Source organism: Halichoerus grypus, chromosome 6 (assembly GCF_964656455.1).
Source record: "Halichoerus grypus chromosome 6, mHalGry1.hap1.1, whole genome shotgun sequence".
Taxonomy (NCBI): domain Eukaryota; kingdom Metazoa; phylum Chordata; class Mammalia; order Carnivora; family Phocidae; genus Halichoerus; species Halichoerus grypus.
The window spans coordinates 19,811,287-19,837,379 of NC_135717.1; the positions used below are offsets into that span (position 1 = coordinate 19,811,287).

The 26,093-nt window shown below is 44.7% G+C and overlaps 1 protein-coding gene across 1 annotated transcript in view; it reads right to left on the reverse strand.

Annotated features, from left to right (window-relative positions):
• Positions 1-4,147: 4,147 nt before the first annotated feature.
• LOC118534539 (uncharacterized) overlaps positions 4,148-26,093 on the reverse strand; it is a 260,521-nt gene continuing 238,575 nt past the window's right edge. The window contains exon 7 of the mRNA XM_078074670.1: positions 4,148-4,283. The gene's annotated coding sequence lies outside the window, so the exon portion shown is untranslated. The remainder of the gene's footprint in view (positions 4,284-26,093) is intronic.

Consider the following 26,093-nt stretch of genomic DNA (forward strand, 5'->3'; position numbering starts at 1 on the left):
GAATCCAGAGAATAGAATGAATAGAAATGAAACACTTTCAGCTACCCTCAGGAGGTCCCAGCAGAATAGCACTTCTCTGTGGAAACCATTAGCACCGAGGTAATTCCTTAATGGACTACATCTCTAAAGTGCCCCCAGAGGCCCAGCGACACGGATGGGGGCTGGGGGAGTCCACACCCAGCCTTCCCCGCCCGTGAGATTCAGCCTCAGAGGCTCACAGTCCCAGAGCTGCAGGTGATGGAACGCAGGCAGAGCTGGGGGAGGCCAGAGAATCTGGCTTCAAACCCACCCTTCCAACCTCTCCCCTGCTCTCCCAGAGAGTTGTGTGGGGACCTTACAGCAAGCCTGGCTTTTCAGTCCGAGGTGCTGCAATTTAAAAAGGGAAAGGGATGGATGATAAAAATTTAAATAATTTCGGTTGTCCGGGTGACCTGGCAATCCAGGGCTCTCCATGTAGAGAAAATGAGCTCTTTCATGTGACCCGGAGTCCACGTGGTGGTGAAGTCCTGAGCCACCTGGACCCAGGCCCCTAGGAAAGGCAGCTGGGTGGGGTGGGAAGCAAGGGGCCTCAGAGTCAGGGACCCTGGGTCTGAATCCTGACTTCAGTGCTCAGTTGCTGTATGATATGAATCCTTCGGCCTCTGTAGGGTTCAGTAAGATTTGTTATTTGTAAGTTGAGGATAATAAATGGCTAACTCATAGGGTAGGCCGTGAAGATGAAGTGAAATAAGATACATGAATGAGGTGGGCGGTTTACTCTCACGAAGAGTGAATATCATCACTTGCCTGTGGCATGCTAGGCTGTGCGGGAGACCTTCCCGGTAAGGACGATAAGAATAGATGTTAAAGAAAAGACAACAGGCCCCAAATGGATTTGCCAATGCTAAGCCCCACATCACCAAAAAGAGACTTAACTTACTTACAGTTTCGGCTGTCGCAGAAATGGAATCTTAATGTAGCCAATCAGGACTCATCTGATCAGCATTCATTAGGTCATCTGCTTGACAAAACCGTGCCACCCCTTACAAGGACAGTGACCTCCCAATAACCAAAGTGCTTTTTGCCTATTACAACTTCCTTTTTCCCGCCCCTTCCTGCCTACAAAATCTCTTGCCTTGTACAGCTCTTTGGAACTCCTTTCTATTGGCCAGATTGCATGCTGCTGGATTCATGAATTGCTGAATAAAGCCAATAAGATATTTAAAATTAACTCAGTTGAATTTTGTTCTCTAATGTAAATAATGTTTATGAAAGCATTTACGGTATACTAGCGCTGGGCTCTGATCTTGCATGCATGAGCATATTTAATCCTCTTAGTGATTCTTCGGGTAAAGTATTCTCCTTATGCCCATTTTACATGTGAGAAAATGAAGGCTCAGAATAGATAAGCAATCTGCTCAAGGCCACACACACAGGAAGGGGCAGAGTTAGGACCTGAACTTACCATGTGCCAAGCACCACTGTGTCACATTGCCACCCAGCTGAACAAAGAAGCAAGTTGCCCCAAGCTTTCCCATGGTCACTCAGGGACTAGAATAATGCCACAATTGTACGAGGAGTGGATGGTTTTGAAGACTGGAATTTTCCCCAAATTCTCAGTGTCCATGAATGGTTCACCTCGTTTAGCATACATACGTGCTAAATGACATTTTTGCTAAATGTATCTATAATAGGTAGACTTTTGGGGTGGCCCCAGTGACCCCATCTCCTTGTGCCATGCCTTGTGTAACCTTTCCTCTTGAGTGCAGGATGGATCTGGTGACTTTTCATGAATAGAATATAGCAAATGTGATGGGATGCCACTCTGTTTTCTATCACTGCATGTGTTAGTCTGTTCAGGCTGCGTAACAATATGCCACAGATGAGTGGCTTAAACAACAGAAAGTTATTTTCTCACAGTCTGGAGCCTAGGCGTCCAAGATCAAGGTTCCAGACAATTTGGTTTCTGGTGAGAGGTCTCTTCCTGGCTTGGAGATGGCCACCTCCTGGCTGTGGTCTCACGTGGCCTTTCCTTGGCAAGTGCGCACAGAGAGAGCAAGGGAGCCCTCTGTGTCTCTTCTCTTAAGGACACGAACTCTATCAGATCAGGGCCCCACTCTTACGACCTCATTTAACTTTAATTTCCTGCTTTTTTTGGCCCTCTCTCCAAATACAGTCACATTAGGTGGTAGGGCTTCAACATGCGGATTTGGGGGTGGAGGGAGACACAATTCAGTTTATAACACCGCATAACAAAGTACTACAAACATAGCAGCCCATAACCACATTAATGTATTATCTTACTCCTTCTGCAAGCCAAGAGTCCAGGAATAGTTTCATAGGGTTTCCTGCTCAAAGTGTTACAACTCTGAAATCAAGGCGTTGGTCAGGCTGAGTCCTTGTCTACAGACTTAGGAACATCTACTTCCAAGTCCATTCTTGCTGTTGGCAGAATTCGGTTGCTTGTGGTTGTTGAACTGAGGTTCCTGTTCCCTTGCTGGCTATCACCTGCGTGACACTTTCAGCTGTCAGGGGCCACCTGTATCCCTTGTCACATGGCCCCTTCCATTTTCAGAACAGTAATAGTGTCTAATCCTTCTCATGCTTTGAATCTCTAACTTGCTTCCTCTCTCACCTTGAGACCCAGACTCATTCATTTTATATGTGGCAGCTAGCTTTCTCAAGGACTCATGTGGTTAGGTCAGTTCTACCTGGATAACCTCCTTATCTTGAAGTCTACTAATCTGAGACCTTAATTACATTTGCAAAATCCTTTTGACCATATAATGTAACACAGTCTTGGGAGTGCTATCCCATCCTGTTCACAGTCCTGGAATTATATAGGATGCGTACACCAAGGGAACATCGTAGGATACTATACACCACAGGCACTTCCAAGATTAGTTTACAAAATACCGTGACTTCTGTCTCACTCACATTTTCTCTGTCTCACTCTTTTCTCTTGCTTGCTCCAATGAAACAAGTTGCCATGTTGTCAGCTAAGGAGAGACTCATGTGGCAGAAACTGAAGGTAATCTTAGTTCAGTAGCCAATGAGAAGCACATCCTGCCAGCAACTGTGTGAGTGAGCTTGGAAGGGGATTGCCCTGCACTTGAGCCTTGAGGTACAACCCTTGCCACACCTTGATTGTGGCTTTGTGAGAGACCCTTAGCCAGAGGACCCAATGAAGCCATATTCAGACTCCTGACCCACAGAAACTGTAAGATAATAAGTGCTGCTGTTTGAAGTCACTTAGTTTGGGGTCATTTGTTACACAGCCGTGTATAACTAACACACTATTATCTCTTAACAAAAGCAATGTGATAAGAGTATCTGACCTACGGGCACCTGGGTGGCTCAGTCAGTTGGGCGTCTGCCTTCGGCTCAGGTCATGATCCCAAGGTCCTGGGATCAAGCCCTACATTGGGTTCCCTGCTCCACGGGAAGCCTGCTTCTCCCTGTTCCACTCCCCCTGCTGTGTTCCCTCTCTCACTGTGTCTCTGTCAAATAAATAAATAAAATCTTAAAAAAAAAAAAAAAAAAGAGTATCTGACCTAGGGTGCCTGGGTGGCTCAGTCTGTTAAGCATCTGCTTTCTGCTCAGGTCATGATCCCAGGGGAGATTGAGTCCTGCATTGGGCACCTTGCTCAGTGGGGAGCCTGCTTCTCCCTCTGTCTGCCGCTCTCCCTGCTTGTGCTCTCTCTCTCTCCCTCTGACAAATAAATAAATAAAATCTTTAAAAAAATTAAAAAATTTCAAAAAGAGTATCTGACCTATGGGTGGGCTATTTCTAAGAGGTTGAGTGAAGAAATAAGAGTGATATGTTACCCAATAACATTCCATAGAACATGAGTCGTATGAGTTATGTATGAAAGTGTTTAGCTTAATATAATGGCTGGTACAGTGGTCCCCCCTTATCTGCAGGGGTTATGTTCTAAGACCACCCCCCAATGGATGCCTGAAACTGGATATAGTACCAAACCCAATATATACTATGTTTTTTCTATACACACATACATATGATAATGTTTAATTCATAAACTAGGTACAGTTAAGAGATTAACAACAGCTAATAATAAAATAGAACCATTATAACAATATACGGTAATAAAAGTTATGTGAATGTGGTCTCTCTGTCCCTCAAAATATCTTATTATCTTGTACTCACCCTTCTTCTTCTTGTGGGGATGATGAGATGAAGCGAGGTGAGTGAGGCAGGCATAGCATTGGGCTACTACTGACCTTCTCTGACCATAAGTCAAAGGAGGATCATCTACATCTGGGCAGCAGTTGAGCGCAGGTAACTGAAACCACAGAAAGCAAATCCACAGATAAGGTGGGCAGGGGATTACTGTATACAGAAGGGACTTATGATGTAACATGGGAGGGGATGCTCTTTGAGAGGCAGATTTCCCTGCTCGCTTGACCAGCGGCCCTTTCTCTTTACACAGGGCAGTGAATCTTTTCCTTGTCCCATGAGCTGCCATAGGGCCACACAGAAACCATTCAACATTCTCTGGTCTTTAAATGGTGTAATTCACCAATAGTTAACAATTGCAGTATTGGTGCCATCGGTCAGTTTGCGGCTGCGCCCAACACTCGCACCCAATGTGTTGGCAAGACATACAACATGAAGCACCTTTCCCTGGTAGAAAATAAAATGACCAGGTTTGATTGAGTCAATGAAAGATAAGAGCACAGCCCTCCAGCCCGGCTCTGACTTTTACAAGCCCTAGGGCAGGAGTAAAACTGAAGGCCCGTATACCATGAGTAAATGAAAACCTATATAAAATATGTTCTAGCCGCCTTCCTTGATAAACAGAACTTCTTAACAACTTAGAGGGCTGGGTCCTTATTCAATGCTCTCACACTCATTTTGCGCACAGGGGAGAATCAACTCAGCCCGTTGCCCAATCTCAGCCCCGACCTACAGCACAACGACTCATGTTCGAGCCTGTGGATACCTTAGCCTGTATGCCTGAGCCCATTCCCACCCCCCCTCAGTCAGCCCTTGGGCCCAGGAAGGCACACACCAGCATAGCCCACACTCTGGAAGATAGGCGCAGGAAGATTCCAGAACAGGCCCTGCAAGTGGGCATGGGGCCATGTGAACGGGAAATTGCAGGATTCTGTACAATGAAGGAGGATATTATCTCCCAATACATATGTTCCCTTGGCATCACAATTCTTGAAGCGGTGTGTAAAGGATGGGAGTACAGCCAGAGGAGAACCAGAACGGGGTCCCTCTCACCCGGCTCAAGAACATTACTGTACCCATTTCCCGCATCCCTCAAGTGGATTGGTCTTCATGATCAAGGAGAATGAAAGGGCCATGGAGTCAGGACCTGCTAGAGCCACTGAACCAGCTCCCACACCGCTGGAACTGTGGGGTGAAGTTTGGTTGGACTATGAGAGAAAGCCTTATGGACGGGATATGTTTTCCAGGATGGATGTGTCAGTAACCGAAGTGGGCAGCTCAGCCCAAGTTAGCAGTGCCCGGCAGGAAATAACAACAGAAATGGGGATAAGGAGGGCCAGAGTAGGGAACACCCCACCGTCCAGAGAGGGAGGAAAGTCTGACTTCAGATGTGGGGGGGAAGCTGGAAGGGGAGCCAAGTTCTCCTCCCGACCCAGAGACTGAGGCAGCCCAGTGAGATAGATGAACTTGCCGTTGCCAGGATGGAGTCACAAGGTCAAAAACGGACTAGCAGCAAAATGATGTGATAGGGAGTTCAGTTTCCCGTATTTTTCATCTCCAGGAATGGCGTGCTGAATCACCCAGCTCACCCCATCTGAAAACCTTCAAGATGCCAAGTGAAAGAACACTCTCCCTGGGAACATTTTCCAAATCCTTCTCCCGAAGAACCAGCTCCCTTCCCTGTCCTGCTTTCTAGAGACCTCACTCAGATCTGGGAGGGCAGCAGGGACGGCAAGAGAGGCCACACAGTTGGGTTCACATCCCACCTCCATCCCAGCTTTGTGGACCTCTGTCCGCATCTGTGTCCTCATCCTTAACCAGAGAAGACACTAGCGCCTACTTCATACGGTTGTCCTAAGAATTTAAGAGATAATGTGCATAAAGTTTTTGGTGCCTGGGATATAGTAAGAGCTCAGTAAACATTGGCCATTATTGCACCAGGCTTAGCTGGTCACACAACAGTCTTCCACTTAAATTATAATCTTCTTAAGGCTGGTGGCATTATCTCATATCTCCAGAATCTGTTACAGTGACTCATTGAAAAAAAAAGTCTTTTAGGACCTATTCTATGCCAAACACTGTGCAAGGCCAATAACAGGCTGTGGGTAAGTATGGATTTGCTGAATCAAATAAAGAAGTCAAGAGATTGTGACACGTAATTAAGAATTCCCCAACTATCCTTTAAGCCCCTAAAGTATCTGTAACTAATTTTGAATGCTTCTTGCTTAAATGCTCATGATTTTCCTCCTTTTTGTAACCCTTTATGGGAAAGGAAAAAGTCGTCCTTTGCTCTCAAACGAGCTGACATATTGGATGGATCTACAAGCCAAGCTTCTGCCTGTACCCTTGGAAGCCTTCAGTTTCTCTATGGGGAAACTGTTTGACAGTAATCTGCTGTTTGGTTATTTTATTAGCAAAATACCTCAGATACAGATTCCCAGTGGGTGTGAAACTATTCCCTTCTCAAGAGGCAGTGATGAACAGAAGCATATTTATAGAAGAGCCACAATACATATTCACCACATAACTTCCAGCCGTGTTGCCCGTGTGGAAGGTATCTCTACTGCTTATTGATAAACTGCAAACCAGAATTGATTTCCCATTTCACTTATGAGCGTTAATGCAGATGGTTGAAAAGTAAAAGACAGGAGAAACAGTGCATTGTGTTACCTGCCTCCTCCATCTGTTTGGTTTGCTTCGTTTTTAAATAGGCTCCACGCTGGGTGTGGAGGTCCATGCGAGGCTTGAATGCATGACCCTGAGATCAAGACCTGAGCCAAGATCAAGAGTCAGATGCTCAACTGACTGAGCCACCCAAGAACCTCTCTGTTTCCTCCATCTGATGTGGCTGGAATGCCTCCTCCCCCAGACTAGGTTGATTTCACCCCTAGGTCCCAAGTTCCTAGAATGAGGACGATGTGCCTGCCGTAGAGTAGGATCCTGATGAGCATTTGTCACATGAATGGGTGAATGAGTACATAAATGAATGAATGAATCCTGCCTTGTACATTTTTACTATACCTGGAATCATTGCTAACACTTGATCCCTCGTGATACGGATCTCTCATGGACATCGTTCCAATGGATTTTGAAAGCATGCTTTTTCAGAATCTGAATCCTAAATTTCAAAAGGCTAACTAGAGAGTAGCAGCTTCTGTAGCTAGATGAGAGCATGACATACCTGTGCAGATACTGTGGAATATTAATTTCTTGTGGTCCGTTTGCAAGAGGTTCCTGCTTGAAAGCTTTGGGCGGCGTGGATACTAAACATTGCTCCTTTAACTTTTGGGAAGGTGGAGATGCCCTCGGATGGCCTGGGGGGTTTTCTATGGAACAGTTTCCAGGTCCCCCTTCAGATCAGGGATTCTATATGCCTCTAATTTAGCTCTTCCTATCCTCCCTGCCCCCTAGAGCATAGTAAAGACCTGAGATTAAATAAGAAAAATTAGAAGTAACAAAAACCTGAAATCATCAGGTCTGCCAAGAAGTATATTAAAATGTATTCTAAGGATTTAAGTATAAGGTTGTGACCTTGGGAGGCATCTGCCTCACATCAGGAAGAAATAAAATCCTCAGAGAAAGAAATAAAATCAGTGAGTACCCATGATGGCAAGGTGTTTGTCAGGCTGGAGTGGAAAGAGAAAACTCAGAGGTAAATGAGAAAAAAGTTAGTGGAGGATCAGGCTCTGGTTGCCCAGGGGAATCACAGAGTGATCATCACAGGGTGAGGATATAACTCACGATCTGAAAGCCATCCTTTCTGAGCTCCTACTCCCAGCTCGGAATGACTAGAGCAGAAGTCTATGTGGAGTACAGAAGAAAAACTGGACACAAAGTCTTCTTCAAGGGTCAGAGATCAGACATCCAGATGATCAACAGGTACACGAAAAGGGGTTCAACATCATTCATCATCAGGGAAATGCAAATCAAAACCATAATGAGCTATCTCCTCACACCTGGCAGAATGGCCATTATCAAGCAGATGAGGCGTAACAAATACTGGCGAGGATGTGGAGAAAAGGGAGCCTGGGTGCACTCTTGGTGGGATTGTGAATTGGTGCAACCATGATAGAAAACAGTATGGTAGTTCCTCAAAAAAATTAAAGATAGAAATACCATGCAACCCAGCAATCCCACTTTGGGGGATATATCCAAAGGAGGTGAACATAGGATCTCAAAAAGACATCTGCAGTCCCATGTTCATTGTAGCCCTATTCACAGTAGCCAAGATATGGAATCAACCCAAATGTCTATCAACTGATGAATGGGTAAAGAAGGTGTGATGTACATAGACCATGGAATATTGTTCAGCCCTGAGAAAGAAGGAAATCCTGCCATTTGCAACAACTTGGATGGACTGTGGGGGCATTATGTTAAATGAAATAAGCCAGACAGAAAGACAAGTATGATATTGCTTATATGTGGAATCTAAAAAAAAAAAAGAAAAGAAAAGAAAAAGAAGTCAAACTCATATAAACAGAAATTAGAAAAATGGTGGCCAGGAGCCAGGAGATAGGGGAAATTGGGAGAAGTTGGTAAAAGGGTACAAACTTCCAGCTATAAGATGAATAAGATCTGAGGATCTAATGTAAAACACAGTGACTCTAGTTGATAACCCTGTACTGTATAATCGGAATTTGCTCAGAGAGTAGAACTTAAATGTTCTCACTGTCCCCCCAAAAGATAAATATGTGGGGTGATGGATGAGTAACTGGGGGAAATCCTCTCATAATGTATATGTATATCAGATCACCAGGATGGACACCAGGATGGACATATATGCATATGTATATCAGATCACCAGGATGACACTTTATTTAAAGTGACAATTTTATATGTTAATTATACCTCCATAAAGCTGAAATGTAAGAGAATTTTAAAAGTCAGAGATCATTTTAGGAGAATGGGAAATTTCCTGGGATTGGCATTGTGGTGATCCTACATTCTCCATTGTTTGTCTCTGAACTGGTTTCCTACTGTGAAGCAAGAGGAAAGAGCGAAGGTAGACCATTCCAGTGTCTCTCCTTGAACTAGAAGCACCCAGGGACCAGCCTGAACAGATATTTAAACAGATTTTGAAAATATAGCCATTTGAACAGCGTGGTACATTGGTTCAATAAAACACAGCAGCTTAGACTACACTCCATTACACGTGAAAATTTAATATATGATAAAGAAGGGAAAAAATGCAGTTATCAAATAGATTTTATTGGGATAGATGGTTAGCCATGGGAAAAGTCTCTTCAAGGTTATGCCCAGAAACAAATTCCAGACAGATCAAAGAATTATTTTTTAGTCAAAGCATAAACAAACTATATAAAAAAAAGAAATGAATATTAATCAAGCTTCTGGAGAGAAGAGTGTCTACTTTAGAAAAGATTTAGAAAATCACAAAGGAAAAAGATGGGTAGATGTGATTACAAAAAAATTTAAATCTTCGGTACATAAAAAGCATAATCAAACTCGAAAAGAAGACAACAAACAGGGAAACACATTTGTAGCAAATATAATTAAGAAGAACAATGTATTCATATATTTGAATTAAGGCAAATCTTTAAGAAAACCAAAGATGCCAAAGGATAAATGGCAAAAGGATATAAACAGACATGTCCCCAAGAGTAAATGCTACTGTTTAACAAACATGGAAGAATTTTTCAATATCACTACTAATCAAAGCCATGCAAATAAAAACAATAACATTTCATGCCTTTCAAATTAGCTGGTCTTTTAAAATGATAATAGGCATATTAACACAAGTGTAGCAAAATGGGTCCTTTCTAACACTGCAGATCAGAGTGTAAATTGGCACAGCCTTTTTAAGAGAGTAATTTGTAAATGCGTCCTGAATGCCTTAAAATGCTCCCCCCCCTGCTTTGATCCAGTAATTACACATTGGAGTGTGCAGCTTAATGAAGTAGCCTCAAACGCTACTCAACGGATGGTGGGCTGGGGCGTAGGAGGGGGTGAGTTTATACAACAAGATTATCATCACCACAGCATAAGTAATAGTGAGATAAAAAAATTTTAATGTAAATGTTTGGCTAAATAATCCATGCCATAATCCTAGCATGGAACATTATGGAGTCATAAAATGCAATGTTCACAAAGACTGTATAATGTGGAAAATGCTTATGATAGAACAGTCACTGGGGAAAAAAAAGATAAAAATTGCATATAGAGAATGGATATAATTGTGTAAAAAAAAAAAAGGAAAAAACCAAAAAACCTCTGCACAAAAAAAAAAAGCCCCGAAGAAAAGACATTAAAATGTAAATAGTGGCTGTGCATGGATGATAAAATTATGGATGTTTTTTTAATTTTCTTTTCTGCTTTCCAGGAATTTTCTACTTTTTGCAATAATATGAGGAAAAAACGCATTTATAATCATTTAATATTTATATTCCCTTTGACATCTGGGGTCATTCTGAATGTCAAACATTTGCTTCAGACAAAAGGCACTTTGAGAGGGGGGCTTTAAAATCTAGTTCACGTACAAAGTAATATCCAATAAGACATCAAAAATAAAACCAGTGTCTTAGTTCAGGCTGCTATAACAAAGTCCCATAGACTGGGTGGCTTATACACAAAAGAAATTTATTTCATGCAATTCTGGAGGCTGGAGGTCTGGGATTTTTAGGCCATATGGATTAGTCCAGCAATTTCCCAGAAGGGCTAATGGTTTTACATCGCTGTTTTTTGAAGGTGTCCCACTGAACGAGACATTAGTGTATTTGGATGCTGATACGTTTATTGTATACCTCCTCATTCCAGAATAGAACCTCCTTCGGGAAGATGGGATCTGTCTTGTGTTATCACCGAAGCTCCATTGTCTAGTACATAGCGCGAATCCTGATGAATAGTTAACTGACAGATGGACTGGCCTCATCTCTCCCACTGCCTGCAAGTGACAGTATGAAATGTGGTGAGTGATAGGGCTAAGTGACAGAGGGACAGTCCCTCCGAGGAGGTGGCCTTTGGGTGGAGTCCTGAGTAACGAGGAGGCGGCCAGGGAAGGAGGTGGGGGAAGAGTTCCCAGCACCAGGAACAGCGAATGCAAATGTTCCCTGAGAGAGACAGCAGTTTAGGGTTTTGGAGGAGAGAAGAGAGAACCGGTGTGACCGAGCAGAGTGAATGAGGCTTGTCAGGTGGGTGGAAACGGGGTCAGAGAGAAGCAGAGTTGGTGACACGGGGCCCCAAGGACCTGAGGTGTTGCTCTGCTTGCGGTGGGTGGCTATTGTGAGGCACTGCGCAGGGTAGAGGTTGGGGGGCCTTTATTTTTGCTTTAGAAAGATTAGAGCCAGTTAATTTGAACTTGTTATCAAAATTCTACCTGGTGCTAGCTTGCTGCTGAGATATGCCCTCCAATTAAAGATCACTGTGTGCGCTGCCAGGGATACCAATGGGGAGGTAACAGAGTAACAATGTGCAGAGAGAACTTTCAGCTGCCTTGAGTTCCACGTGGAGGATGGGATGGATGCTCAGAAAAGCCTCTGCTTTGAAACCCATGGCTTCTGTTACTGGCGGAGGCTGTGTTCCCTCCGCATCCATAATGTTGAGGCCTTAACCCCTAATGTGACTGTATTTGGAAATGGGACCTTTAAAGAGGTGATTAAGATTAAAGGGGGTCTACGAGTGAGGCCCTAATCGGATATGACTGGTGTTCTTCTAAGAAGAGGAAGGGATGCCAAGAATGCCTGTGCACACAGAGAGGGGCTGTATGAGGCTGCAAAAAGAAGGTGGCCATCTGAAAGCCAACGTGTGTTGTGCATTCTCAAAATTCTTATTTTCCCCATGCCTTGGCTTCCCCATATCCAGGCTGGACGCACTCGCCCGGATGACCAGGTGCTCCAGGGTGATCGGGCTGGTGCCAGCCAAGGGTTCCCTTCTGGCCCTCCCTTGACTGGGACCCAGGGACATTCAAATGCACCAGTGAACCCTTTGCATGCCTTTTGCTGGTGTACTCTACCCTGACCCCCAGTAAAGGCATTTCTGGTGGGTCCTCGGTCTCAGCTCCCCACCCCTTGGGCGAGCCTGCTTCCTGGGTGCTCTCCCCCCACGGTCCCCTGTGTGGTGTGCTGTGCCTTCCTCCTGCAGGATCTGTGAGTGCAATAAATCTTTTCATCTCCTCTGTCTCTTGGCTGGCATGTCTGTGGTTGTGCTCTAAGTGATCCTTAGGGACCCCACAAGAGGGACTTACTCCTCTACTTTCAGTGCACCGGGAGAGAAGCCTCAGGAGAAACCAACCCTGCCAGGACCTTGATCTTGGACTTCCAGCCTCCAGAACTGTGAGAAATAGCTTTCTGTTGGTTAAGCAACCTCGTCTGTGCCATTTTGTTATGGCAGCTCTAGCAAACTAATACAGTCTCCAATCATACATATGTCCTCCCCCAAAACCCAGCTGTCCACATATCTTGCTCCTCCTGGCTTGTCTGAGACCCAAGGGGCTCCCAGAACATGGGCCTTGCAGTGCTAACACCTGGGAAGTTCCAGACAAAGTGGGATGAGCTGGTCGCTTGGCACCATGACAACTACCCACATCCAGCCCTTGAGAGAGGACGGGAAAAGAGACGAGTATTGGATGACTTTAGAGACTCGTTTTCTCTTGTTTGTCACCAGGACATACCACTGCCCCAGACCTGTGGGAGACAGTGCAGAAAATCATCTGCACCAGGAAGCATATTTTAAAACCTTTGTTCAAGGTTTTAGTTAAAGGTTCACATACTGAGGTATCCTTACACAGCCTTTACTCTAGGCCAGGTGCTGTGCTAAGTGCTTCACATACCATGACTCATGTCATCTTCATACAACCCTATGACATGGGCACCATTATTATCTACAGATTAGAGGAGGGAACGGATGGTCCCAAAGGACTGTCCCCAGGTCACACTGCTAGAAAGTAGCCACAGAGTCAGGATTCGCTTGTGCTCCTAACCACTGGGGCTGACACAACACTGGCTTTGGGTCCAAAGAGTCTCAAGCATCCCTCTTGGCCACTCTGGTCACAAATGGGCCAGTGGAAGACATCAGTAAATCTAAGCACCCAATGCAAACTACAACCTAGGTGAGAAGTTTCCCTGGTTTATTTTCCACGGACACCTGTAGCCATGGCCTTGACATTGATGGCTAGGAGACTCCCAGGAGCATCAGATCTGCTGGCCGGCCGGATTGGGGGGACTCCCGATCGTGTCCCAGGGTTACTAAGAGGCTTAATGAAGCTAACTCTGCAAAGCACTTAGTAGGGTGCTTAGTCCACAGTAGCATTTCAAGAAACGTTTGCTCATATTGACTATAATCATAATCACAGCCACTTCCCTCACCCCCTGCTCAAATCCCTTCTATTGTCGGTCTCCACATTAGCTCTCAGATTTTCCGGCTTCCCAAGCAGAGACTTGAGAGCTAAGTGATCTTCCAACTCAACTTCAATTGAATAGATTCAAAAGACAAGGTCAGAGTGCCCTGGCGCCCAGGCCCAGCGCTTGGAAGAAAAGTGGCTGCCTGGTGGCCAGCCGTGATGGAAGAGCTCGGAGCCTGATCCTGCCCAGCCCGCCCTAGAGCACTCACCTAGCCCATCTCCCATTTCAGAGATAACACCTTCGCAGGCACCAGTTTATTTACAGCCACGTTGGGCTGCTGGTCCTCTCCAGTATAAGTGAATTTCGAAATACTTTAAATTCAGGATAAAGCAGTGAAATGGGAAAATCTTTACACTCCAATAAGACATCATTACTGGCGAGCATATTGCACTTTCAATAACGGACTGAAAACTGCCAGTGCATGAAAGGGAATGAGGGCATCAGCGCGGGCATCGGCCAGCTCGATAGATAGGGCCCTCCCAGGGAGGAAGATGCTCTGGGGGGCTCCTGACAGAAGATCCCACCCTTTCCCCCAACTACTTTGTGGACCATCAGAGGTTTCTAAAGATGGCAGGGTCTCAAGCCCACGTTCCGGACAAGGGGTTGGGTGGGGAGAGTAGCTGGTGATTGCAGGATGAGGTTTCCATGAATCTGTAGGGGAGGGTAAAGGGGCAGGTTAGGCAGGGATCATTAGCATTTAGATTGCACAACTAAGAAACTGATGAGTGGAAAGTACCGGTGGCTGGGACACAGAAGAGGGGAGATCAAGAGCCGACACCGGAAGTCTCTGAAATTGATTAATTGCTTTTACACAGAGGTCTCAAGTCCGGGCAATGGAAGGGAGAGAGAGATAGGAAGGAGGGACGTAGGGAGGCCAACAGGGAAGGAGGAAGGGAAGAGAGCAGAAAGAAAATGTGAAGCAAATAAATGGAGATGGAAGACGAAAGGAGGGGAGATAGACTTATTGAGGGTGCAAAGCACCAGCAGGCATTTTCTGCTTAATTCTGCGAGGGAAGGTCCTACTGTTGCCAACGTTTATGAATAAGGGACAGGACTCAGAGAAGTTTAAGTTCTCTATGGTCATAGGGCTGACTCAAATCCCAAAGCTCCTTCTAACATGCTGCTGGCTCTTCCCCAGTTTTCCCTGAGCGATGTGTTCAAGGGGTCCTGCTAGTTCAAGGGGCCCTGCTAGTTCAAGGCAGGTAAACATAACAGGAGTGCCTAGCACTATGAATTCTCTGCTCCATGTCAGACACGGTGCTAGATGCTTTAAAACCGTGTCTAGTTTCATCCTTATAACAGTATACCCATTTTACAGATGAAGACACAGAGGCTCAGAGACACCTGACTGAGGCCACACAGAGGCTCTGCCGAGGAACCAGAATTCTTACTCAGACTGTCTTAATTTAGAAGGATTAGCATCGGTTCTGGCTGTGGCTCAGCTATTAACTTAAGGAGTGGCCAGGGGCCGTTAACCTTTTGGAGCATGTGGTAGGCTGAATGATGGCCTCTGTGAAGATACCCATGCATTAATCCCTGGAACCCGTGAATATGTTCTCTTACATGGCAAAATGGACTTTGCAGATGCGATTCAATTTAGGGTCTCAGGATGGAGAGATTTTTCTGGACTATTTGGGTGGACCCAGTATAATCAGAAAGGTCCTTATAAGGAAGAGGGAGACAAGAGGGTCAGGGAGGGGCAGCATCAAAGAGAGATCTGAAGACGCTGTGTTTGGCTTTGAAGAGGGAAGGGGGCCTGAGCCAGGAATGCAGGTGGCCTTCACGTGCTGGAAATGGCAAGGACATAGATTCTCTTCTAGAGCCTCCAGGAGGAATGCAGCCCTGCCGATACTTTGATTTTAGCCCAGTGAGGTTCATTTTGGACTTCTGACCTCTAGAACTGTAAAGTAATAAATGTGTGTTGTTTTAAGCCACTAAGTTTATGGTAATTTGTTACTAATACAGAGCCTCAGTTTCCTTATCTGTCAAATGGAAGTGATCATCTTGGACCTGTCTAATCTATGTAGCGTTGATGAAGATGAAATGTCATATGTTCTTATGTTGGCCCTGAATCCCACCCCTACTAGGACACCCCACATGGACTATGCTGCCCAAACTAGTTTTGCCCTGCCTAAGGAGACTCTCAATCAGACCCTCCACATCTCAGCCTACATTTTTTTCAGAGCTCCGATCTGCTTGCTCCAAAAATAGCCAGCTAGTCTGCTGGGCTCAATGAAAAATGAAATCAAGCACAGAAGGGAACAGAAAAATGAAATCAAGCACAGAAGGGAACAGAACCCAAAGATGGTGAGAGACTGAGTCTTTTTTTTTTTTTTTTTGAGAGACTGAGTCTTAACAACATTATTTGAGCTCCTGGATCCAGCTATGCCTGAAGCTGGTGTTGAGCTTTTCAGTTAGGCAAATCAAGAAATTCTCATTTTTGCTTAGGCCAGTTTAAGTTAAGCTACTGTCACATATAACTTAAAGCATTTAGGGCATCCTACTATGAACCAGGCTCTGCACCACAAATGCCACAAATCTTTACTGCAACAATCCTATACGGTAGATAACTTCCTTTAATAGCTGTGAAAACTGAGGCATAAATTAGTTAAGCAATTTGCCTAAAGTGCAATAGTTTATAAGCAAGTAACAGTGGAATGCAAACCCAGGTTTGAGCCCAAGGTCTTCCCTCTTTCTCCAATACCAAGTTTTCACTTTCCCTTAACTTGAACACAACTTGGGGGGCCATAAAGTCAAATCGAAATCGCTATTTCTCTCAGGTCTTTACTCTTGCACTAAATATAATAGATCACAGTTGTTGTTAAGTCCTATGATGGATCCTCTTAAAATCTCTGCTGAAAATCTTAAGTTTTCTGTTCAGAATGTAATGCTTGGTAGTAAAAAGATAAAAGCTCTTTGTGAAACGGTTTGTATCAGAAAACATGTTGTAAAAGCTGTTGGCTGACGGGTAGTTGCCAAAGGAGCCATTTTACTTAAATTCAAATAATGTCAAGAACAGGAAGCTGGCAGTTTCTGTTAAGAAGGAATTGTTTGTTGGTTGGTTGGTTGGTTGGTTGGTTGGTTACTACATGAGGGAGATGGACAGTTGAGACCAGAATGAGGGGAACTATCACCATATAACCCACGGTTTCTTTCTCCTGGGTTTTTGTTGTTCTGTAGACCGGAGCTTTGGGAGGTGAGAAGGGGTCTTTTTGTTCTGTTAATCTGATCTAGATACTGTAAACCCAAGTGCCAGCAGGAATAAGTAAGTGAGTAGGCAGCCAGGCTTGTATTCTTTCTTCAAAGACCCTCAATCTTTTTTTTTTTTTTAAATCTTTAAACACGGGGGATTACTGTTTGTGTCCAGAGTAAAACATGGGGCCTTCTCTTTACCTTTCATTTTCCCATCTTTAAGGAGACCTAGATACAAGCATAGATGGCCCCAAGCTTGGGCCTGGGAGACAGCGGGGTGAGTGGTGGGGTGGAGCCAGACCCAGAGAGCGTGTGTGCCTGGGGGGCCATGATGCAGGCTCGATCTTGCTAGATTTTCTGGAAATCAGGCAAGGGCAAGCCAGAACTTTGGGAGTCACCCATTTTTCAATGTTGTCTAGAATTATTTTAAAAATTGTGTTGGCGGAACAAAGACAGACACAGCAACAGAATATAATAGGCTGTGGGTCTTTGATTTGGGACATTTGGCCTAGAGAAAGGAACTGGATGGAGAAAAGCTTGATAGGGTTTCATTAGCAAAGACATAGAGCTACTCCCATGAGGAAAGAGATCTGAGTTGCAAGGAAGAGGGAGGAGAGTGAGTGGGCTATGGGGAGTTAGGGAAGAGACTGTGGGAAACTGTAGGTATCAGCCATACTCTTGGTGTGTGAAATCTCGGCAGACAGGTGGAGAGAGGGGACTATAGGAGCTTCGCTTTATAGCCATCAATGGAATTCCCTTTGCTGCTCCTAAAGAAGAATTCGGTGTCTATTTTTCTTAAAGATTTTATTTATTTGAGAGAGAGAGAGAAAACATGAGTGGGGGGAGGGGCTGAAGGAGAGGGAGAAGCAGACTCCCTGCTGAGCAGGGAGCCCGATGCGGGACTCGATCCCAGGACCGTGAGATCATGACCTGAGCCAAAGGCAGATGCTTAACCAGCTGAGCCACCCAGGTGCCCCAGAATTCAGTGTCTATTTAAATTGCTTTTTATTTATTTTTTATTTTTTGACATAAGGCTGCAGTTGGTTTAGGCTACACCACATGGGATGGGTGGCCTTGGACCCACTCACCTCTCTGTGCCTCAGTTTCTTCATCTTTAAAGTGGGGATCCACAAGCACTACCTCACAGAAGTAGGATGGAGACGATGCTGGTAAAGCATTCGGCGGTGCCTGCCCCATACTCAGTTCTCCATAGAGGATGGCTATTATTATTTCTTATCTCATTTACTGTGATAAGCTGTCTAAAAATCTCCAAATTTCACTTTTCTTGTATTTCATCATGTAAGGATCATTGGATGGCCTCATGTCCATGAAGCCTTTAGCACAGTGCCAAGCACAGTGTAGACAATGAACCGTGTGCCTGAACCTCCTCTTCCTCCAGTGTCCCTCCTTTCCGTCTTCTCTCCTTTTCTTTTTCCTTCTTCCAGGGAAGCTCTTCGGGGGCTACTTGCAAATAGGTTCAGAAAGGCAGACCAGGAGCATGTGGTGTGTCTGAGAGACCATGGTTGGGGGTTTCATTTCAAGGTGATGTGGGGGAGAGGGACAGGGAAGGTTGTTATATAACAAGAATGTTTGCAATGATTTTGAGTGGAGGGGAAAACAGATGAGAGGCTGTGCGTGCAGTTAAGAGGATATGCGGATGAGGGAAGATAAGGGCTGAACGAGGTAGTAGGGGCAGGAGGGAGCGGAGGGGATCAAAGCAGGGAGATTAGGAGGCGGGATCAATAAAACCAAGCAACAGAATGAGGATGGGGTTCAATCCCGATGACAATGACAGAGAGACTGTGATGTCCCCAACCGTGGTCAGCCAGGCAGAGGGGCAGGTTTGATGGCTGAGATTCTGAATGCCGACTGGGACAGGTTTGAGGTGCATTCAAGCCTAAACATCAAAACACTAGTAGAGCTGGGATGGAGGTTCGTGAGAGTCGACTGTATCTGTCTTATTATTTGCCCAATGCCTAGGGCAGGGCCTGGCATAGCATAGGGGGTCCATAAATGTCTTATGAATGAATGAATGAATGAATGAATGCTAGACCTGAATTCAGGCAAGAATTTAAGCCTGGGAATGAGTGTTTTGGAGTCTTTTTATATAGATCCATTAGCTGAAAACGTGCCGTTTAATGGGGGAGCCCAGGCAGAGAATGAATAGGCAGAGCTCAAAGGAGGATCAAGGAGGCATCCTCCTGGGGAAAGACATTGAAAGGGACTGGTAGGTCTTTAGAAGGGCTGGTAAGAGAGCAAAGAGGAGTCAGCGAGGTGAGCATACAACAGACAGATCATATAAAAAAGTGGGTCTTCTATTCTGAGCCTTAGAACCATTACATCAGCCTTCAGAGACACTACAGCTTGGAATCCTAGAAGGACGAGGGCCTGCTGGCACCTGAACAAGAAAAGAATTGCAGAAAAAGCAGCCTAGCAAAAACCTCCCCAGCTTGTTACATCCTGCTTGAGGCAGAAGAAATTCCAGCAGCTTCCAGGAGACTGTCAAGAGGAGGAATTGCCTGCCCCAAGCCAGCGCAACAGCCACGTCCCAGCGGAGCCAAGATACCAAGCCAGGGTGCCATTGAGCGGGACGCACAGCAGCAAGGGAAGCCAGTCAGCCGATGGGTATTGATTCCCCATTGGCACACCTCGTCTCTCCAAGCAATCCCGAAGATTCGCCCATTCCCCTTGGGGCTGAGCTGTTTGCAACAAAATATTTTCCCACTCAGCAACTAGGATTCTTGCAAGTCTCATGTGGTCTTTGACGAATGATTTTGCTCATAATTAAGTCATCTCCTTGCTGTCTTTCCCAGGTAGCCCCCAAGTTACTGCCGTGGAGACAAAAGGGATATTGTACCAGTGTATGGGGGGGGGAGCGTCCTGAAGGGGCAAGGGCTTGAAATTGATCTTCAAGGGCAATCGTGTCATTTCTTTGCAATCATTATGAGTACTTTCATTGTTCTTAAGAAGGGAGGAAATATCTTCGCTGGTTCTGTTGGACAAGGGGGAGACAGATCTGAAATATTCCATTCCAAAGACTTTCTTGACCTTCAATGCTTTACCAGGGCCCCGTGTAAAGACTTAATAAATGTTTATCCATGCCATCAGAAGACACTCACATACAAACAACTCTTACTGTGGATGAAATACGATTTAATACTTCAAGGGCAAAAACCACTCTTCCAGGTAAGCTTGGTCTTCTGGGTCTAAGTCACTATTCTCTTCCAGTCAAACACTCAAAGACACTGTTGACATTCTTTCTAACTTCTTCGTTGAGCCTCTCAGTAAGCTGTTTGATTTTACTTCACAAATCCATTTCAGATCTGCCCTCACTCCCCCACCATATCCCCACTGTCACTGCCTTCTTTTAGGGTAAGTCCTCTTGAGCTAGAAAGCATTACAATAAGCATCTCTCTCTCCCTTCTGGCCAGGAGGGATTTGTTCTAGTAACTCTATCTTATACTTCTGCTAGTTCTATGTCAAATAAAATTTGATCATTATTCTCTTACATAAAAAAACCCTCCTAGGAATCAAAGTTTTTTCAGAATAAGGTTTAAATTCCTTGCAGAATTTTCCAGTGGCACCTCGGGCTGTGTATCCTGTTTCAACCTGTGTCCCAGACACTCAGAGCTGCTCACTGCTCTTCAAATGTACCAGATTCTAGGATGCTCTTGGACATTTGCTTCCCTTTCTCCAGAATTCCTTTCCCCCCTTCTCCCTTGCAGAACAATGTATCTTCTGTAATCCCCCTGAGTCCTTCGTAGGTCTCACTTCACCCCACTCACCCTACTCTGCTCTACCTATATTCTCAAATGGCAAGAGACCCATCACCCTCCCTCCTCTGGGAGCTGCAAGGGAGGAGACAGTTGGAGTTTTATCTGCACTGTTTATTTCCTGAGATATTCCTAGAGTGGAAAGGACAAATAGTATCATGTCCATTTGGTATGTGGGGAAGCGGGCGGGGACAGTGTTGGGTGGAGGATGTCATAGCAAGGCAAGATGCAGAAAGCAACACAGAATTGTTATCTGGCTCTATATCTTCTTTGCCCACTTGCTAAGCAACTCCACAAGGCACCACATAGTACCTGAGAGCTGTTCTCACCCAGAATTCCAAGAAAAGAACCCCGGGTCTCAGCAAGAGCCCAGGACAACCTGCTCAGTTCTGCCAGCCAGGCAGGCATGGTGATTCCTTCTAGAAAACTGAACTGTGGAATGTAGACATTTTCCTAGAAGGAATGAAGCAGACTCCAGGAGAAATGAAGCTCAGAATTAAGTGCACACAACCACAAAACTCAATTTTTATTATTGAAAAAAATTAACATATACGAACATGGTAAAATAAACAAACAATACAGAAGGATTTACAATGAGAAGTCTATCTTTCCCTCAACCCTTGTCTCCCAGGCTTTCTGTAGAAGCCATTATCTACCTCCTAAAAATATTCCACCTTATATATATAAGTAAGTGAGCGCCTGCATACTTTTTTAAATGAATGGAAACACAGTAAAAACACTAATCAACACCTCGCTATTTTTGCTTAGAATATACTGTAGAGATCATTCCATATAAGCCACAGACCCCTCAGTTCTTCCAAAGCTGCACCATATTCAATTGTATAAATGAGCCACAATTAGGTCAGCTTCCCTATTGGTGAGAGGCCCTTCAATTATTTCCAGTCTCTGGTTATTAAAAGTGTTGCCACAAACAGGTCACGCATATGTCGTGGTGCACATATGTCAATATCTATGACACAAAGTCACAAAAGAGAAGAGCCTATGTCAAAAGATAGGGAAGCACAAATTTATTTTTTTAAATTAATTATTTATTTATTTGAGGGGGGAGGAGGGGAGGGGCGGAGGGAGAGGAAGAGAGAGAATCTCAAGCAGACTCCCCGCTGAGTGTGGAGCCCGATGCAGGGCTCCATCCCATGACCATGAGATCATGACCTGAGCCAAAATCAGGAGTTGGATACTTAACCGACTGAGCCTCCCAGGTACCCTGAAAGTACAAACTTCTTTTAAAAAAAATGAAGATCCTCCTGTGGATGGTCAATCCCTAGAGTTGTGAGCCACTCCACATGGCTCTGTCAGGTTTCAGTGGGGAGCAGCTGACTCCAAACACAGGGGCTGAAAGGACGTGACCCTAGGCAGAAGAGCTTGGGATGCTTTGGTGTTTTCAAACTTCTTGCCCAAATATAAACCCTCAGCATGGCATTCAAGACCTTTTATGTTCTGGTGTATCATATAATCATGTGATTTAGCCTCATCTACAAACCAAACTCCTGCTTAAAACCTCAAAAACAGAATATAAGAGATCCCAAGATGAACTCAAAGATAGCTAACTTCTCCCAGGGCATATAGAGACATGGCCCCATACTACCAACCTCTTCCTAGCCTGGTCCAAGCACATGCCCCATAACAGTCATTAGCCACATCAAAAAGGCAGATGAATGACTTTTAGCCATTTAAGACCTATGGCACACCCACCTAGAAATAAAGTTGTGGATGTGGAGTGACAATCTCGTCTACCTACCTAGGCTCCCCCGTCCTTACATGCCCACACTGGGTTATGACCAAAGCTGAGTGGGGACTGACTACAGAGCTCAGGCTCTGTCCCGAGGGGCCACCCCTGCTTGGTTCAGTTTCATTTCCATTTCCTTGTGGGAAAGCAGACCTCGTGTCGCAAGACTTACGTGGTTTCGAGACAAACTAGAAATCCAGATGGGTATGTAAAGCCTCTCAATTTCATAGAATTTGAAAATAATACTTCAAAAAGTAAATCCTATGCAGGCTGAAAAAAATATATATAGTCGGATGAGGCCCACGGGCCCTTAGCTCTCTCTGTTTTAGGTGTAGACAGACTACTGACATACAGTTCCCCTTCTCCAAACAAGTTCACCCCCGTGCTCAGCATCCACACTTCTAATCCAGGTAATAGAAATATACAAAGGTCTTCAACTTACAGCCAAAACAGGGGCTGGAAAGCAAACCCACTTTTGTTGCAAGGAATGTTCCAAATGCTTCTCTGAGCTTGTGCTCCAACATTTGGAATGAGGCTAACCCATTAAGCATTCTGAGGACCTCACAAGACAATATATAATTAAGAGCTAAGTTGTATATGACCAGCTGGCAAATAGTGGATTGGGCCATAATAGCAACTATCAGTCAGATCAACTTAAGAAATCTACAATCCTTCATTATCAACACGAAAACTGCTTCTTTATCAGAGCCTTCTTGACCATTTCCCACTTCCAGGTGGTGTTCTTCCCTTGATCCTTTGAAATGAGTCATGTGTTCCTTCCTAAAGTACTTCAGAGGAAGAGCAGAAAATCTGGGGGCTCCTCACACCCATCCTTGCCATTCCCCTTTTGAGTGGGATGTGCAAATTTGCTTCTCCTTGGAACAGCCTCTTGTACATATGGTATGTTCTTGGAGGAGATGTGCCTGCGTCTCAGGGAACTTACTCGGGGCAGGGCTGGCACCAGAATATGGCCTTCTTCATCAGAACCAGGATAGTGGGGATGCGGGGCTTCAGGTCACCAATCAACAGCAAGGCAAATCTGGCTACCCATTGTGTATGCAGGAAAACAAGATGGATTTAGGTATATTCTGACTGATTCCTTGTTACTATGTTGAAATGTGAAGACCTGAGAGAGAGAGATTTGAAGTTTTCCATGTTTGTTATATAAACCTTGCTGGAAAATCAAAAGCATCTGTCTACATTCCTCTCTCTATTGAGGGCCCAGCAACCATTCAATTCTCTCTTGATAATATCACCCTGATTTTCTTTTGGAAAATTACCTCTTCCCCGCTGGCTTTGGGCTTAGGGACTATTTTTTTTTTCCAGACGCTCTATCTTACCCTAGTCCGAGACTGAAAATATTCTGTCATTCTTTCATTGGTTCATTTCACAAATATTCACTGAGCATCTACTTTGTTTCAAACGCTAGTCTTGGTGCTGAAAACATGGAAAATTAATAGTCAGTGTCTTCTCACTTCTGATTTTGTGGAGTTTACAGGCCAGGGTATAATCCAGCTTCCATTGACCTAAGCTAGGCTAATTGTCAAGATTCCTCTCTGGAATTAGGATCTTCTACAGAATGACACAATAGCTAAAAATGATTGGACTCATCTATTCCAGCTTGGCACCCTTGTGAGATGCAGGGTGGGGGGGGGGGTGTCTCTGAATCTTTGACTCCTAAAACTGCTCATATTTCTATCCATGGGAACTCCTGGGTGCTTACCTAGATCTATGTCATACTTTCCAGCCTTCCCGTCAATGCCACGAGTAGTCAATATACTTCCATTAAACCCCTCTTTGTTTTTGTTTACTGGTGTCGGTTTTTATTGCTTGTAAGCAAAGAACCTCCCCTGATGTTGGAGCTGCTTCTCAGCCTATCTATGTGGTCACTAAGTTGGCTTGGGTACCTCATCTTATCAAAACCTGGAGGATTTTTTTTTAATCAGAAAAACAACAAAACAAGTTGTTGGAGATAACTGAAGTCATGCTGTAGAAAACATTCATTCTCCTTTCTCTCTATCATTCTCTCTTCTTTCTTGACTCCCCCCCACCTTAGAATCAGTAATATCTATAGTACAATTTTAATGATAACCAATCATGTCTTCTCACTAGAATATTGACGTAGTTCTAAGCAGTAATGATTAGGGACTTGTATGCCTTGGTTCTTGCCTATCTTGACTTCTTCCAGGTTTTAACTAAACCACTTCTCCATCCCTCAGTGACTGGCATGCTCACTATTTGGAACATGGATGTACATGCTATTTCATCATTGTTTTGTATCAGGCAGCTTGTCTTTCAGACTCTGTATATTGAAACTTCGAGTGAGGCTTGAAGGGAATAGGAGTCTGAGATATGCCATGAATGCAGCCTGTCTCTTTCTAGGCTGAACTCCCACATGGCAGCAGAAAACATACATTGTTCTGGTTATTTTCAGAGTCCAGGAAGATAATGCAATATTAGGCAATATAAGGTGGTGAGAGCCTAGAAATCGGAGAGGGTGTGCCCTGCCTCTGGAACCAGCCACCACTCAGCTGTTGCCACGTAGAAACATGGGCCCGTATTGCCAGATCTTCCCACTTTTGAAGAGAAGTTTTGAAATCTGGATTTGTGGGTGAAATCTCCCAGTGTTTAGATGTTGTCAAGTAACTAAAAAGGAATTAATGCTTGAAGACCAAAGGAAACATGTCTGTGGGCAGATTTTAGCCTATGCACTGCCAGCTTCCAGCTCTGGATCTTCCTTTACCTATTCTGAAATGCACTTTACGCTAGATCAGCTTGCTGTGCTTCTGGATACTTTCAGCTTTATATTTTGGTACTTCCTTATTCCCTTGCCTTGTCTGGAATGGATAACCTTCTCCTAGACCAACCGCTTTATGGTGTCGCCCTAGGAATTACCTCAGGCTGTAACCCTCGGGTGCCCTTGGCCCTATTCCAGGCCTGGGGACAGTTGGCCAGACTTCTAGCCTCCAGCCTCTGCTTGAATGCTTTCTGTGACAGGGAACTTATTACTGCCCATCTGCTGATTCCATAATGTGAAGGCATATGAAGGAATAGAAAGGATACGGATTTGGGAGTAAAACAAGTATGAGTTCATCCCAGCTTAGTTTCTCAGTGTGTGCAAGCCACAGTTTCATCTATCAAACAAATACTTATTTGGGGAATTAAATGTGACAGCATATGGTGCCTTTCACATAGGAAGTAAGAGGGTCATAGTTGTAGTTTCTCTTTTTAAAAATTATTTCCCGTCCATTTATCCTGGGAATGCATATGTCAAATTTCATGTTCACATTATGGTCTCTCAAAATTAAGACCGTATGTAGTCACTTTTCCAGACTTAACTGAACTGGTCATTTGAAGTGTCAAAGGACCCCATATGGACATGAAGCCCAGTCACTCCTGGGATTCAGGCAAGATGAGGAGGTGTGTTTACAGAGATAGAGAAGGCCTTCTGGAAGCCTGATTGAGGGACTGAGGACCCACCTGGGAAAGGGGTCATCTTAGGACAAGAGTATCAGGGGAAAGGGTTTTTGTTTAGTTACAATGCTTCACTTTGGGGTAGGAAGTTGAACTAGGAAAAGGTCTTTCCCAGCACAGCATGTGAGACTTGTGGTCTACCTCATGCCTCTGGACCCATGCATGACTCTCTCAGGAGAAGGCTGTGCACCAAGAAATGAATAAAAGGAAGGCAAAGACAAATAGTTGTTTTGGCTTTGGAAAACCTTGGGACATAGGGGCAGGACGGCTTAGAAGCTCATGAGCAAAACGGGACTGGACTGTGGGGTGAGAGACAGAAAATGCCGCTCTGCACCTCCCCCCCCAGCACCTCCTGCAGATGGACCCCTCTCGGGATG